The sequence below is a fragment of the Pogona vitticeps genome, chromosome 5 (assembly GCF_051106095.1).
Source record: "Pogona vitticeps strain Pit_001003342236 chromosome 5, PviZW2.1, whole genome shotgun sequence".
Classification (NCBI taxonomy): Eukaryota; Metazoa; Chordata; class Lepidosauria; order Squamata; family Agamidae; genus Pogona; species Pogona vitticeps.
In genome coordinates this window covers 5,132,019-5,149,233 of record NC_135787.1, presented here as the reverse complement: position 1 = coordinate 5,149,233, position 17,215 = coordinate 5,132,019, and the positions used below count along the sequence as shown (strand labels likewise).

The window sequence follows — 17,215 nt, the reverse complement described above, 5'->3', positions numbered from 1 at the left end:
GTTTTTTTTTTTTTTGCTCACTATAATCTCAGGACATCTACCTTTTTTTAAATGTGCTATCAAGTCCCATTACACTTATAGTGATCCTAGTAGGACTTCCAAGGTATTTGAGATATTTAAGGAGTGTTTTCTCCAGTGCCAGCTTCCATGACTGTTTCCACGGCTGAGCAGGGATTCAAACTTGGATCTCCTGAACCCTAGTCTGTCACCCTATCCACTATACTGCACTGGGTAAACAGAATGTTTGCTCCCATCCCCAACAATACCTTGCTATTTCTACAGCTTAGAAGGTTACTTTTCTGAACTACAACTCCCAGTGCTGGCTGGAGATTCTGGAAGTTGTAGTCCAAAAAAGCCCCATTCTCCCAAGCTCTGGGCGCTTGCCACTGAAACTCTTTTATTCTATACCAGTGGTTTTCCAACCTTAGGTCCCTAGCAGAGACTGGTACAAAATCAATTTGTCCCAGTTCGTAAAGGTGTTGCTCCTCCCCTTCCCGCCTCCTTTGCCTCAAACAGCCACTCCCCACGCCCAGCTCCCTTGCTTTTCCCACTTCCTCCGCTGATCTCCCAGTTACAGGCAAGAGCACGGACTTCTCTGCCCCGCCCTTTTGTTTGAGTGGCAGATCAGCCAAGAGGGCGGGGCCACAGAAGTCTGAGCTCTTGCCAGGACTGGGAGATCCATTGAAAATCATGGAATCTGGCCTGGTGAGTGGCTGATTGAGCCACAGGAGGTGGGGGAAGGGGAGGAGCAACAGCTGTGCTGCCCCCTTTACGAACTGGGACGAACCACCTCGTGCCCATCTCTATTCCCCAGATGTTCTTGGACTAAAACTCCCAGAAGCCTTCATCACTCGCTGTGCAGGCCAGGATTTCTGGGAGCTGTAGTCCAAGAACATCTTGGTGACCCAAGGTTGGGAACCACAGTTCTACAGAATTGTCACTGCTTGTTCTGCATGGGTAGAAGCAACAGCATACATCAAATGAAACGTGTCAGTTTTTAAAGCTATCACTAGACTCTTCATTGATTTTGCTTCCTTCTAGCTTCCCTTCTCTCCCCATCTTTTGTGTGTGTGAATGAGTGAAAGAGAGAGAGAGCACATATGCACACACGCGCATACAAATCCTTGCTGGTTTGAGCTAAAATTCCCCACGTCTGCTAACACATCCACCAGGTCCTCCTGGACAAAGGTGTGGCAGATGCGCCAGTTTTGGACAACCGCTCTTCTTTTGAGACTGGGAGAATTCCAAAAGCTTTAGTCCACATTCGCTGATCTGCACCAAAATCACTGATCTGCACATCTCTCACCCGGAAGCCTCTCAGGTGACACAAGACTCTTGCCATTTCAACAAGAAGAAGCCTGGGTGCCCCCCCCCCCGGTAACACCTTCACAACAGTTGCCCATTGGCTGTTCTTTCTTTTCCTTTTTTTTTTACATAAGTGTCATTGGAAAAAGTCCTCAACAGTTTCTCTAAAATGAAAAATGCTGATTTTTTTTTCATCCTAAGCACTTAGATCAAAAATGCAAGAGTTACTCCGGTTACTTATTTCATATTGCGATTGTGATGTTATAGGCAGCATACCCTGTCGACGTACTTTATAGATCAGCCGTGGGCCCGTTTCTTCTGCCTTCTCCCCGTCCAACGGCTTTCTGCAGAAGCTCAGCCACCCACTTCCGCGAAAGCTCCCTTCCTAAGCCCCGTTTCTTTCAAAAGGGCATCCTCCGGATTCCCTCGGGCCCTCCGGCTGCCAGGCCAACGTGTACAGGCATTGCAAGCTTGCGGGCTGTTTAAAATAAATGCATTGCACACACGCGCACCCCGACTCTCCCGCGTCGCCTGTTCCTCCACGGTCGGAGGATGAAAGTGAAAGTGGCCCGGGACATTCCCGGCGGCACCATTTCCGGCTGGGCAAGGGAGGGGGGCGGTTCAAGGGAAAGGGATCCCCCTAAAACCCAGCTAACTCGGGAGAGAAAAGGAGGGGGGGGCAGAAGAACCCAAGGAATTGCAACGTTGCAACTTCCCGACACGCTTCCCCACGTTCACAGGGGAACTTCCCCGCGCTTGACAAACCTTACCTGACCTTCGCACGCCCACCGCGCAAAAAGTCGAGCTCAGCGGAAGCCGCCCGAGGAAAGTGGGAGGCGCCGGCCGGGAAAGGAGGAGGAGGAGGAGGAGGGCCGGGGGGGGGGGAATCTCTCGCGCGCGCGCGCGCGCCCGCCCGCCGGAGTCCCGGGGAACGTTCTCAACCCGCCTCCCGCCTGCCTCTCATTGGCTGCTGCGCCTCCGCGCCCGGCTGCTCGTCAACGCCCCCAAAAAAGGAGAGCTGGCGCGCGGCTCCGTTGCCCCGCGAGCGCAAGAGGGGCGCCCCTTAAGAAAAGGGGGTTCGCCATCCGGCATAGGGAGCCGAGGGGACCTCTCCGCAGGCGCTGGGGCAGAAGTCGCTTGCGGGCTTGCGGGCTGGCTTTTCCGCCCTCCCTCCCTTTCCTTTTCCTTTCTTCTTTCTTTCCTTCCTTCCCTTTTCTTTCTTTTCCTTTCCTCTTTCCTTTTTAACCCTCCTTCCTTCTCTTTTCTTTCTTTCATTTTCTTTCTTTCCATCCTTTTCTTTCCTCTTTCCTTTTTAACCTTCCTTCCTTCTCTTTTCTTTCTTTCTCTTTCTTTCCTTCCTTCCCTCTTTTCTTCCTTTTCCTTTCCTCTTTCCTTTTTAACTTTCATTCCTTCTCTCTATCATCTCCTTCCTTTCTTCCTTCCTTCCTTCCTGCCTGCCCGCACTGGGAACCACTGGGCTATGTTAGTGTACTCCTGATTACTACGTCTGGATATGAAAGCTGCGAAGGGACCATGTACACAAAAGCACTGTATGAAACACGCAAGAGCAACACACCTTTAATAAAAGTGAAAAGGGATCAGATCATACGATATACAGTTTGGAAAGATAAAACACAGCCACCTATACATATATATGTACTTGTTTTTCATTCCCTCAAAGAGTCTCTGTAAAGGAATAAGGCTGGCTGGGCTTCCTTCGCCAGGCCGGGTGATCTGCCTTTTCAATCTAGATTGGAGAAGCAAACAGACACAGATGAGTTTCGACTCTCTTCTCCCAGGCAAATACCAGGACCAATCTTATGCAAATTAAACTCTGGAACAATACAACAGATTCTGCATCCTTCAGTCTCAAGAGACTATGGCAAGGTGCTCTGTATGGAGGACTTGGAACAGCGTCTAGTGTGGCTGAGAAGGTCTCTCCAGGTTTCAGTTGACTAGGTCCACTGAACTGGACATACGTGGAATGCTAAACCGTATATACATTTGTGTATAAAGTAGGAGGAACCCCCCTGCGCTCATTTGCAGGATCAATATCCACAGTTTCACTTAGGTAAAGGTTGTCAAGGTTTCCCTTGACAATTTGTCCAGTCGTGTCCGATTCTAGGGGGCGGTGCTCATACTCGTCTCCAAGCTGTAGAGCCGGCATTTGTCTGAAGACAATCTTCCGTGGTCACGTGGCCAGCACAACTAGACACGGAACGCCGTGACCTTCCCACCGAGGTGGTCCCTATTTATCTACTCGCATTTGCATGCTTTCGAACTGCTGGGTTGGCAAGAGCTGGGACAAGCGACGGGAGCTCCCTCCGTCGCGTGGATTCAATCTTACGACAGCGGGTCTTCCGACCTTATAGCACAGCAGCTTCTGTGGTTTAACCCGCAGCGCCACCATGTCCCTGGCACGGGCCACGGTTTCATTTATCCAGGTCTAAAAATATTAAAAGAAAAAAAATCCAGAAAAAGATTATTTTCACATGTACTCTAGAAACTGCCCATGATTGCAGAACAAACACATGTGGATTATTTTATTCCAGTCAAATTAAACCGTGGCAACCTCTCTGGATGAGCTTACCATGGGCCTGCATTTCCCCAAGACCTCCACCACGCAAGGCTTCTCAAATAATTTTGCTTCAGATTTAGAGCCTAAGGTTCTGTGTCAGTTCAGTGTGTATCATCTTCTTGCTTCTGCTTCCTTGCCTCTCTTAAGATTTTAATTTGCCCGGTAATTAAGCAGCCCAAGGAAAAGCCCACACTTTTTTTATAAGCACTTGAGTTATGGTTTAATGTTCACACCAGAGCAGTCATTGACATTAAAGGAAGGCTGGACAGCCTGGTTTCGAAATGCCCCCCTTTGAATGAATAATGATTATGCTTAGTGAACAATTACAGGGTTTTTAAAAGAAATCTGCTGCAATCTATCCACCAGACAACAATCAGGTGAGGTAGGGTAGTCTGAAAAGAATGATTTCTGTTTCATACACAAGCACAGATTCAGAGCTGAGCATTTCATATTTAAATGTTACTTTCTGGGACAGCTTCCCATATACATCTTGCTTTTGTATTCCTTTCCTTTTTTAAAAACTGAAGGAGGATTGAGAAAGGCAAAAACTAAATAACAAGTTTCTAGTCCTTACAGCCATAGAGCAGGGAGAGCACCTAGAGGGCCGTAGTCAATTTGACATTCTAAGATCAGTGTGCAGCTTAGGGCCCTATCATGTTTCTCGTGCTGCAACGCCCGAGGTCCCTAACCATTGCGCCACTATTCTAGGACTAACAGAGTAATCTTATTTAGTCATTAAGTCGTGTCCGACTCTTCGTGACCCCATGGACCAGAGCACGACAGGCCCTCCTGTCTTCCACTGCCTCCCGGAGTTGGGTCTAAGTCATGTTGGTAGCTTCAATGACCCTGTTCAAACATCTTGTCCTCTGTCGTCCCCTTCTCCTCTTGCCTTCACACTTTCCCAACATCAGGGTCTTTTCCAGGGAGTCTTCTCTTCTCACGAGATGGCCAAAGTATTGGAGCCTCAGCTTCAGGATCTGTCCTTCCAGTGAGCACTCAGGGTTGATTTCCTTCAAAATGGATAGGTTTGTTCTCCTTGCAGTCCAGGAGACTCTCAAGAGCCTCCTCCAGCTCCACAATTCAAAAGCATCAGTTCTTCAGCGGTCAGCCTTCTTTATGGTCCAGCTCTCACTTCCATACATCATGACAGGAAAAACCATAGCTTTGACTCTTTGGACTTTTGTTGGCAAGGTGATGTCTCTGCTTTTTAAGATGCTGTCAAGATTTGTCATCGCTTTCCTCCCAAGAAGCAGGCGTCTTTTAATTTCGTGGCTGCTGTCTCCATCTACAGTGATCATGGAGCCCAGGAAGATAAAATCCGTCACTGCCTCCATATCTTCCCCTTCTAGTTCCCAGGAGGTGATGGGACCAGTGGCCATGATCTTAGTTTTTTTGATGTTGAGCTTCAGACCGTTTTTTGCACTCTCCTCTTTCACCCTCATTAAGAGGTTCTTTAATTCCTCCTCCCTTTCTGCCGTCAGAGTGGTGTCATCTGCATATCAGAGGTTGTTGATATTTCTTCTGGCAATCTTAATTCCGGCTTGGGATTCGTCCAGTCCGGCCTTTCGCATGATGTCTTCTGCATATAATTTAAATAAGCAGAGTCATAGCCCAGCAAATTCTGAAGGTCCACAGGATGCCCACCTCAGCTCAAATAATAACTGTGTGCCGTCAAATCAATTATGACTTTTGGTGACCCTTTTCAGGGTTTCCTAGGTGTACTGTAGTGAATACTCAGAAGTGTTTTTTTTTTACTATTCCCTTCCACTAGGGGCGCTGTGGGACTGTGCAGCTTGCCCAAGGCTACCTAGGCTGGCTCTTCTCCCTGGCAGCCCACTGGGGGGAATCGATTTCTCAACACCCCTGGCTCTGCAGGCAGAGACCTAAACCACTGAGCTATCTAGCCAGCTGAATAAGAGCTGGATATCCAAAATATCTGGTTTCCAGATTCCTTTTCCTGATCTGGGATGATGCAGACGGCTCAAGGCCTCTCACGTAGGAGGGCACATAAGCCCACAAAGAAAGCACGGGAAAGTTTTGAGAACTCAAAGCTACCATATAACATATGAAAAAAGGACACCATTTCATAATGGGGGCAAGGGTGGTTCGATGCTACGTCAAGGAGACTGCAAGGATATTGTTAAAAAAAATATGGTCTGGGAGCACGGAGTAGACGGTGTAAACAAGCCGTGAAGTTTTGTGAAGCAAATTGTGTAGCCTCCAAAGAGTCATTCAAATTGACAAACCGAGAGACCGTAATCCTTTAAATTCCCCACAAAGGGGCACTAAACACCACTATAGTAAAACCTTTTATTAAGTGCCATCAAGTTGAAATGGACTAAAAAGGCATTCAAGGTGATTGAGATATTTCAGCAGTACTGTAGCTCACTCATTCCATGTTCCCAGAGTTTTGAACCCAAGTCTCCTTAGTTGCCCTCGGCAGGGTAGAAGAAACAAGGGGAACCTCTGCTTCCTCAAAATTCAGAAGAGCCTTTCAAAATCCTTTTATTTTTATTGGGTTTGATTTTGTTTTTACCTAGAACACTTACACAGACCAACACTGCTCCTCTTCTACAACTCAAAATGTCTGTTTGTGTCTTTTTAAAAGGAGGGGGTATTTTGAGAGATGCATTCTGGTTCTTGCCCACCCCTGCTTTTAAGCAAAGCTGAAGTTTGTGGCATCTCATAAATTAAAGTCTAAACTGATTGCTAGTCACAACACGGGTAGACTTACTGACTCAACTGCTGAATTAACACTGGCGTAATTTTCACTGGTGCAATAGGGTCTCCCCTAGTTAAGGTAAAGGCAAAGGTTCCCCTTGACATTTAGTCCAGTCATGTCCAACTCTAGGGCATGGTGCTCATCCCCATTTCCAAGCTGTAGAGCCAGCGTTTGTCCATAGACAGTTTCCGTGGTCATGTGGTCAGTGCGACTAGACACAGAACGCTGTGACCTTCCCACCGTGGTGGTACATATTTATCGACTCACATTTTTACATGCTTTCGAATGGCTAGGTTGGCAGGAGCTGAGACAAGTGACGGGTGCTAACTCCGTCCCATGGATTTGATCTTACAGCTGCTGGTCTTTCGACCTTGCAGCACAGAGGCTTCTGGGGTTTAACCCGCAGTGCCACCACGTCCCTTTCTATTGAGTTTGTGGCAAACAATTTGATTCTGGCATATACTGTTGTACATTAGATCCCACTTTTTTCAGATGCAGGGGATGATATTGACAGCATGCTGTCATGATCCTGTGAAGTCTTTCAGCTGACGTAAGACATTTGATGGTTTTTGGTGCAATATACAGTGGGGTCTTGACTTGAGAACTTAATCCGTATTGGAAGGCGGTTCTCAAGTCAAAATGTTCTCAGGTCAAATCTGCATTTCCCATAGGAATGCATTGAAAACCATTTGATCCGTATCTGCTCTTTTCCGTCCATAGAAACTAATGGGAAGCAGCTATTCTGCCTTCGACCACTAGAGGGGGATATTTTGTTTCTTTTTTTCTTAGGTCAAGAAAGGTTCAGGGAAGGCAGGGAAAATACAGTCCAGGCAGTACAAGAACCAGGCAGTCCGAAGACTGTCTCCCAATCCACTCTCTAAACGCTGGGAGGAGTGAGGAAGCAGACAGGCACCCTTTTCACTGGCCAACAGTTAACTGAAAGTTCAAATTTTGCACTTTCCCTGCCTCCCATGTGGGTTTTTTCAGTTCTTAACTCAAATCTATGTAAGTCAAGTCAATATTTTCCTATGAGAGCGGTTCTTAAGTCAAAATGTTCTTAAGTCAAGCCGTTCTTAAGTCAAGACTCCACTGTAGACTAACCCAGGGATATCACTGGAAATTGGGGGATTTATAGGATTCCTGAAAGCATCATGAAAGGAAAAGGATTTTTGAGCACTCGATCCACGCTGAGCCACAATAGCTGGGAAATTCTGGGAATCACATTGACGGAAAAGAGCCACACTTCCAGTCTTTATGGTATGACAGGAAATGCCGGGGCCCCGATCTGCCACCAAAATTCCAGGAGCAGTCCTGCAATTCTCCATGCTTGCCACGAGAGGGCAGGAAAGAGTCAGGAAGGAGTTTTAATTTTTCCATTGACTTCAAGCCAGTTCGAAGGATGGACAGACCGCCTTTTTATTGATCACAGTGTTCAGAAAGCGGACGTTCTGAAACTGGTGACTTCATTGTTTTCAATCAATAAGACAGAAGCTGTCTGTCCAAGTTGACTCCATCACATGAGAAGAACCACAGCGCTGAAACATGCAAACCACTACCGGCCGCATGGGTTGCTCTAACAAAATAGGCTTGTAATACATTTAATGGAAGAGCAACCCCACGCTTGAGTCGGATTCTCTCCTTTGGCAGCTTCTTTGTGTCCCGTTGTGTCACGGCATCCCCCATTCTTGTGCCTTTGGGGCATGTGCCGGACTAGATGTTCCACCCTTCAGGCACAAGGGCCTCCGTTGCTGGGGGCAATGGGATTTATAGTCTCGTGTGTCTAAAAAGTGTGAGGGGAGAGTCTGCATAATATGGTTGGGCCTCCTTGATGACTGCTTTGAGGTTGCAAGCTACTTTGGGCCCCTCCGTTGTGGTTATTATAACTTCCTGTTAGAGATGTACGACAACGAACTCAGTTAGCTTGGGAAGCAGTGAGCGCTCGAACACTGGAGGCATTCAGATAAAATAAGGCAGCCATCAGTTTGATTTGAATTCCTGCCTTGAGCAACGGGTTGGACTCAATGGCCTTACAGAACCGGCCAACACCATTACAAGGCAGCTACAAGGCTTTTAGAAACTGACCATCTTCTGAGAAATTAGTGGGATTAGATTGCTCTCCTCTTTTCTTCTGATGTTGCTTTACTTTGGTCTCAATTTGACTGTACTTTTAATATGATAACCTACTTAACACTGAAACCTTCTGCATTTTTAGTTGTAGCTTCATTTTAATCCAATTGTGAACCAATTTAAGGCCTAGTCTTAGGAGAAAGGTGAGATAAAAATATTTGTTGGTTGGTAGGTTCATTACCCTGCCTTTCTCCTTAAAATGACCCATAAGCAATTTTTAATGTAGGACAGAAAGTTACAGGCCACTTTGTTTCGATTTTTTTTTATGATTGCACTCATCTAAATTGCCCATCAGAAAAAAATTGAATTTCGCAGTCTGCTGAAGTGTTTGGCATGGTGTATATTTACGACAACATTCATAGATCTTGGGAAAATCTTTTCGGTTCCGTTCAAGTCACTACAAAGTCCTGCATCTGAACTTTTTTCAACATCCTGTAGACATGCTTAGTCATGGAATATATGAAGGTGATAAACAAAACGGGTTTGTTGGCCCAAAACAAACCTTAAATTTCATACCAAAGTGTTATTTTTATAAGCCAAACAAGATGCAGCAAATATGTGCAGGCTTTCAAGAATTTTGGCTCACCAAGCATCATCAAGTAAGATGCTAAATGCAAGAGTGGGGTGGAAGGGATGGAAATGGGGTATTGGTGAAGTTGATCTTAAGTCTTTATTCTCTGAATTTTCACCTGCAAGATGTAATACAATGGGAATGCTGTAGACAAAATCATGGGCCTCATAGCTCATTGAGAGAGGCCAGATTTCCCACTGTGCCTTGTAGAGTAGCCATCCTGTGAAGCCTTGGGCCAGCTGCGTGGTCGTCTCAGAGCACCCCAGAAGAAAGGGCTGGTAAACCACTTCTGAGAACACTATACCTAAAAATCCCCAGAAGATGCCACTATTCAGAATTGATTCGGCAAACCAGATGTTAGGAGCCTATTAGATTTCACCCAAGATAAAACTTTAGCCTCTCATTTTAGATGATGTGAAATCCTGCACAGCATGCTCAAATCTGCCCTTGTTTGACTGAATACAGAAACATCCAGCAGTCTTTATCTAAACCCAGAAAATAATATTTCCCAAAGTGGTCCAAAACAAACTCAATGATGGGTATTTTCTGACAGCCCTGTTGCAGATTTCAGGTGTCTTCCTTTTGCTCCTTCCCCCTAATAAAATCCAAAATTGTATCCGTAGTTCAAGCTACTCCTTATCACATGCTGTACACTGGGTTTGTGGTTGATCATCTCGTGATGATGCAATGTCAAAAACAGCATCATAAGTTTTCCCTTAAGATAATCTAGATCCTGCTGTTGCTACCACAAAGAGATCATGTGGATTGTGCTTTCTGATAACAGGAAGTTTAACAGCTGAGAAACAAACTGAACAAGGATGTTCAAGATGCGATTTGCCTTTCTGTGCCTCACACCGACAGCTCTAGAGAGGTCTGACCCTGCTAGCATGCTATTTCTCCCTCCAGCTTCCTGGCTGTTTGCTCACTCATCCCCTCTTCCTATTTTCTGCCAAAACCAAACACACTCAGAAGGAACCTACCACAAACAGCTCGATGGTTGCCCTGGTTGGTTCAGGATCATGATCTGTAGCCCATTTAAGTTACAGGTGGTTTTTTTTGTCATAGTGGGGTGTTTCTTAAGGTGGTCCAGTTGTTCTGTTGTTCTGTCCTTGATGTCAGAGAACAATAAATGAAGGTGCATGGGTGGGTGGGAAACTTTCTAGCACAGACAACAATGCAGCAAGTACAATTTATTCATTTAAATATTATTATGCATGTTTACAATATACAGTACGAGTAGGCAATAGTCACATTTCTAATATGCAACCATTTCCTAGTTTTATTACACATTCCTATACTTGGTGTTCTTCGAACGGCTAGGTTGGCAGGAGCTGGGAAAAGCAACGGGGAGCTCACTCCGTCGCGTGGAGTCCGCCCCCAAGAGACCTACCACCTCGGATATCAGCAGCGATGTGTCCATAATATAGCTTGTCATCACTGACATCTACAGAACTGCGCTTCAGCAGAATTGAATACTGAGTGGGGGTCTTAAATCATGACGAGATGTGAAATGTAATCAAACATGGCTGTCCCTTTATCTTAGAGCCTTGTACTGTATAATACTGTAATGCCTTACCATGTTGTTTCAGCATTCTGGTTCTTAGGTCTGAAGAAGTGAGCATGCTCCAGGAAAGCTTACATTAAAATATAACAGTGAGTCTTTAAGGTGCTGCAAATGTGTTTTTTTCTTGCCTTTGTTTTGTTTGGTGCTTCTTGTTGAGATGTTGCTGTTCTGAACTGTCAGGTTGCATCTGACATATGGCATGAATTAATTATTTCCAGAAGGTCCCGCTGAGATCTTACACATTCAAGCCGTTCCTTCCTCTGTTTTCTCAATCCATCTCATGTTCAGTCTTCCTCTTTTCCTACTAGCTTCATTTTTTTCTAAGCATTTCCTTATACGTCTAAAGTGTATCAGCCTCAGTTTAGTCACTTTTGTTTCTAGAGTCCATGCTTGATTTGATATCATGCCTACCTGCTTGCTTTTCCATCCATCGACAGCATCAGTAAAGCTCTTCCCTTCGTTCCAAATAGTTTCCCCCTATCCCTCTGAAATACTGAATTCATTTGAATTGATTAGCATTATTATCCAAGAACTCATTTACTGTTCAGATTCAAACCTGTCCCAAATTCAATGGTTTAGGCCTCTGGCTGTGGAGCCAGAGGTTGGGAGTTTGATTCCCCCCACGGGGCCTCCTTGACAGGGGCTGGACTGGATGACCCATAGGGCCCCTTCCAGCTCTGCAGTTTTAAAAGGATGATTAAACTGAGATGTGCAGAACAAGCCCAAGTAAAACTAATCAGAGATAAGCCCCTCTGATTCCGACTCCCATAAACCAGGGCTTATGTTTACAGCTCTTCAGAAACAGGATTCTGGGTGTTGTAGTCCCACAACTGCTGGATAGCTCAGTGGCTTAGGTCTCTGGCTGCGGAACCAGAAGTTAGATGTTCAAATCTAGCCCATCAAGAAGACCCTAGTGGGGAACTGATGATCCAAAGGGTCCCTTCTAGGTCCCTTCTAACTCTGTAGTTCTAAGATGATGATGATGATGATCAGGTAGCTCTTTCAAGGCTTTATCACACTGACAACTGGTAGCGTGCAAGATCTTTTTTTCCCTACGATGGGGCGCAATGGGACTACAACCCCCACCATCCCCTGACTTCACGGGCAAAACCGGGATGCTTGAACCTGTCGTCCGAACTCGTCTGACAGTATGTTACAATCCCCTTCCGATTTCCATTCGGACTCACAATTTATTCACTGGTTAAAAGGAAAGGCAGTGCCAAAGAATGCTCCAACTACCGTACAATTGCACTCATTTCGCACGCTAGCAAGGTTATGCTCAAAATCCTACAAGGTAGGCTTCAGCAGTATGTGGACCGAGAACTCCCAGAAGTACAAGCTGGATTCCGAAGAGGCAGAGGAACTCGAGACCAAATTGCCAACATGCGCTGGATTATGGAGAAAGCCAGAGAGTTCCAGAAAAATATCTACTTCTGCTTCATTGATTATGCGAAAGCCTTTGACTGTGTGGACCACAGCAAACTATGGCAAGTTCTTAAAGAAATGGGAGTGCCTGACCACCTTATCCATCTCCTGAGAAACCTATATGTGGGACAGGAAGCAACAGTTAGAACTGGTCATGGAACAACTGAGTGGTTCAAAATTGGGAAAGGAGTATGGCAAGGCTGTATATTGTCCCCCAGCTTATTTAACTTATATGCAGAATACATCATGCGGAAGGCTGGACTGGAAGAAACCCAAGCTGGAATTAAGATTGCCGGAAGAAATATCAACAACCTCCGATATGCAGATGATACCACTCTGATGGCAGAAAGTGAGGAGGAATTAAAGAACCTTGTAATGAGAGTGAAAGAGGAAAGTGCAAAAAACGGTCTGAAACTCAACATCAAAAAAACTAAGATCATGGCCACTGGTCCCATCACCTCCTGGGAAATAGAAGGGGAAGATATGGAGGCAGTGTCAAATTTTATCTTCCTGGGCTCCATGATCACTGCAGATGGAGACAGCAGCCCCGAAATTAAAAGACGCCTTCTTCTTGGGAGGAAAGCGATGACAAATCTTGACAGCATCTTGAAAAGCAGAGACATCACTTTGCCAACAAAAGTCCGAATAGTCAAAGCTATGGTTTTTCCTGTCGTGATGTATGGAAGTGAGAGCTGGACCATAAAGAAAGCAGACCGCCGAAGAATTGATGCTTTTGAATTGTGGTGCTGGAGGATCATCTTGAGAGTCCCCTGGACTGCAAGGAGAACAAACATATCCGTTCTGAAGGAAATCAACCCTGAATGCTCACTTGAAGGACAGATCCTGAAGCTGAAGCTCCAGTACTTTGGCCATCTCATGAGAAGAGAAGATTCCCTGGAAAAGACCCTGATGTTGGGAAAGTGTGATGGCAAGAGGAGAAGGGGACGACCGAGGATGAGATGGCTGGACAGTGTCTGCGAAGCAACCAACATGAACCTGACACAACTCCGGGAGGCAGTAGAAGACAGGAGGGCCTGGCGTGCTCTGGTCCATGGGGTCACGAAGAGTCGGACACGACTAAACGACTAAACACACAACACATAAAAGGAAAGGGGGGAAAAAGATCCTACTGAGATTAATAGGTCTTACTCCCAGGGAAGGGTGCTCAGGACTGCAACCCTAAGCAAAACTAATTCACTAAATAAATATTTGAACATGACATCCGCTTGGGTTTTTTTTTCCCTTTGCTTGCTTCCTAGCAAAAAAAAATTAATTGGAATTACTATCTTGCAAAAGGGGTTTAAAATAAAAATGGAAAAATCCGCGTCACGCATCCTTTCCACCCGGGTTGTGATGCATATCTATAAGGAGGAGGAGGAGGCCCGATAATCCCGCGCCTCCGCTCCGCCCCTCCCTTTTCCGCGCAGCGCCCAAATTGCGCCAGGAGGAAAAGGCGCGGATGGAAAGGGGGGGAAAGGAGGAAGCCGCGGCGGCAGGGAAGAGGGGCGGAGCGTCGCGGTGCGCCGCAGCCAACCAGAGGCGCCCTCTCGGCGGACCAATCGCGGGGCGGCTTGCAGGCGGCGGCGTGTGGGGCTGAGCGGGGAAGCGGCGTCCCCACCGCTGAGGGAAAAGGAAAAGGCGGGCCCGCGCGAGCCCCGGAGAAGAGGCTGAGGCGAAGTCGAGCCCTCGCGTGAGGCGGGGAGGAAAAGGCGGGACGGGACGGACTGACGGGCGGACTCACTCACTCACGGGAAAGCCTAGCCCTCCCCCCCCCTCACAGCCGCCTCTTGGGAATATTATTACCTCAGGCTGGGCTGAAGAGACGCGGGTCCCGAAAACCGCCGTTACCACCACCACCACCTCGTCGTCGTCGTCGTCGTCTTTAGTCGCCGCCGCCGCCGCCGCCTGTTCGCCCGTCGCCGTGCATGGAGCGGCACTGCGGCGAGGGCGGCGGGCAGGCTCGGGAGCCGCCGCTCAGGAAGGGGGGGAGGAGGAAGAGCAGCAGCAGCAGCCGCCGCTGCCGTCGCGGGGAGTCCCGCCGGAGGAGCCCGTCCCCGGCCTCCGGGCGCTGAGGCGTGTGGAGGTGTGTGGAGCGGGGGGGGGGGGGAATAGGAGAAAGGCGGCGGCGGCGGCGCCCCCCTCTTCCGACCGCATCGCTTGGCAACCGTAAGTCTCCTCCTCCCTCTTTTCCCCTCACCCCCCCCCCGGCGACGTTCAAATTGGGGGGGGAGAGAGAGCCCCTCCCTCTCCTCTTGGGCCCCGCCCACCGCCAAGGCGGGTATGGGGGGGAACACACACAACACTTCCTGTCTCACCCCACCCTTTTTTTCCCCTTCCTCACAACTTAATTTTGGGCAGGTCCAGATGCCAAACTTGGGGGGGGGGATCGACTCAGGGTGTCGGGGGGGGGGGTTTAAAGGGAGGTTGTTTGCTATCCCTTGGGTTTAATCCTGCTTACTCCCAGGAAAGTGGGGGGATAAGTGTGTCTCTTGCTTATTTCTCTCTCTTTCCCCCCCCCCCCCGGCCGCTTTCCCATTTCCCAGATTTGAAAGGTTGGAGAAGGTCCTGTGTTTCAAGACCTCTTGAGATGAGAAACAGATATTCTGTGATTTTTCTCTAAACCTTTCCTTCCTATCTCATATGCAAAGATTTGTGTCGGGGTGACGTCGGGGGTGTTGGACCCAAATATCTCATCCCCACCCCTCCAAGATGGAGCTCTCTCTCCCCCCCCAGATGTTTGTTAGGAATGAGACAGTTCATCTCTTTGGAGGCATTTTTCTCCCCCCCCCCCAAAGATTACTGCAAGTCTCTTCTGCATCCCTCCCTCTTCTGCATCCCTCCCTCCAGTTTAATTTCGGGTTTGGAATTGGGAAGGGATGAGGTAGCCCCCCAGAATCCATTCCCCACTTTCTGCAGCAATATTTCTAAAAGATTCTCTCTCTTTCTCTGTCTTTGATGGCAAAGCATCACCAGGCCATTATCTCACTCTATTTCTCTCTCTCCCCCACCGTTTGTGCAAGATACTGAGCATGGTAGGGGTGGGGAAATAGAGGCCCCTGGGCCAGATCCGGCCCCTAGTAGACGTTGTTGTTTAGTAGCATGCCCCCTTCCTCCCCCATGGCAAGCTAAGAAGGAAGAAGAAGGGTGTGGTGAAGAAATTGCATATGCAGAACAGGGTTTGGCTGCTGGACATGGGAAGGATGGGAACTGGGTTGCTGACTTCAAAGTGGCTGTCCGGAAAGGTACTTCTGAGATTTCGAGGTCAGGCTCTCTCTGCCTGCTTTCTCTCTCTCTCTTTTTCTTTCTCAAAAATGTATGGTAAATACCGTGTTTCCCCAAAAATAAGACAGGGTCTTATATTAATTTTTGCTCCAAAAAATGCAGTAGGGCTTATTTTCAGGGAATGTTTTCTTTTCATGTACAATAATTACATTTATTCAAATATAGTCATGTCATCTTTTTCTGGTTGCTGCACAATGTTAGAGGGCGGGGTTTCACTTAAATAGGGCTTATTTTGGGGGTAGGGCTTATATTACAAGCATTCTGAAAAATTATACTAGGCCTTATTTTCAGATTAGGTCTTATTTTGGGGGGAAAAGGGTAGTTCCAGGTATTTAAACTGCAGAAATAGATGAAAAACTATATTAAATGTATTCATCCATTTCATATACACAGTACAGTACTGAACTCTCTTAGAATGTGTTTCACTGATGATAGTCAACAGATCCTCTCTTCCTTATTCATTTCTCCCTCTTTGCAGTAGTTTTTCCTCCTCACTTGATCTCCAGTTGCTTAAATCAGTTCAAGTATATTGATTTATGTTAACAGCCAATTTTAATGGAAGACTATGTTTAATGCAGACATATCCCTGCCACAAATGCATGAAGCTGTGTGATATCAAATTTAGAGTATTTGTACATCTATCCCAATATTGTCTGTTCTGGAAAGCTACTTGCAACCTGTTCCTTTCAGTTGGTTCTGCCAGGAATGTAACCTCTGCAGCATGCATGTTGTACCACAGGGCCATAACCCTTCACCATGGAGCAGATGGCTCCTTCTCAAAATCATAGCTACTATTCAAAATGGGCATTCTTTGGTGTCCTTCGCCTTCGACTGTCTGCTCTCACAAATGCATTACAATCATAGAATAGGTACCAGACATTCCAGGGTTTTGCTGTGTTCTACATATTCCCGCCAGAGATACAGACTCTAAATTGGTTGAATAATTCCGCTGTTTTTAGGAAGACTTCTGTATTCTTGTTGATACTGTATATCTTTATAGCACTTAGTGCTATGTTTAAAAGATCACATATTTGTACTGTACATTTTAAGCTCATGGCAATATGTATAAAATGGGTGTATTAATCAAGAAGCCTTGAGTGTGTATGTGCCTTGCTCAAACTGCCTTATGGCAATAGATCTGCCGATCTCTCTTAGAGTCTTGAAAAGATGTGGAAAAACCCACAGCTCTGTCATTTATTGAGGAAATAGCTTTTGCAAAGATTTTTGCAAATACATAGGCACTGGTATTTATCACACCCTCAGTAAACATCAGTCATATGTTCTCAAATTTTTATCTAGCCAGCCTTGAAGACTTTTCCATAGAACACGACTTTCTAATGCATTTTATTTAAAGAGAATATACATTATTTTCTTTCCGTCCTCTGCTCTTTTTTGAGGGTCAGTTTTTATTTTCTCCTTTGGCTTCCACCTGTACATTTTTGAACAGGAGGAGAAAGGAAAATTGGTGACTAAGTCATGTACTTTGGTGGTGGTTGTAGGTTTTTCAGGCTGTCTAACCGTGTTCTTGAGGTTTTTCTTCCTACCATTTCGCCAGTCTCTGTGGCAGGCATCTTCAGAGGACAAAACTCTGTCTGTGCTCTGGACTTTGCTCTGTGCTCTGGACTTTGTTTGCAGAGGGTC

At 46.6% G+C, this 17,215-nt stretch overlaps 2 protein-coding genes across 7 annotated transcripts in view; one reads left to right on the top strand and one right to left on the bottom strand.

Moving 5' to 3' along the window:
• The window catches only part of MAVS (mitochondrial antiviral signaling protein), a 41,717-nt gene extending 27,519 nt beyond the window's left edge, over nucleotides 1–14,198 (bottom strand). The window contains exon 1 of one of the 4 annotated variants that reach the window (XM_073002116.2): nucleotides 14,096–14,198. The gene's annotated coding sequence lies outside the window, so the exon portion shown is untranslated. Of the gene's footprint in view, nucleotides 1–1,581; nucleotides 2,024–2,075; nucleotides 2,122–14,095 lie in introns of those variants that run through there. The other 3 variants (XM_020806632.3, XM_073002114.2, XM_073002115.2) reach the window with 3 other exon arrangements.
• Nucleotides 14,199–14,323: 125 nt separating this feature from the next.
• The window catches only part of PTPRA (protein tyrosine phosphatase receptor type A), a 165,288-nt gene continuing 162,396 nt past the window's right edge, over nucleotides 14,324–17,215 (top strand). The window contains exon 1 of one of the 3 annotated variants that reach the window (XM_073002112.2): nucleotides 14,324–14,458. The gene's annotated coding sequence lies outside the window, so the exon portion shown is untranslated. Of the gene's footprint in view, nucleotides 14,459–14,561; nucleotides 15,535–17,215 lie in introns of those variants that run through there. The other 2 variants (XM_073002113.2, XM_078394456.1) reach the window with 2 other exon arrangements.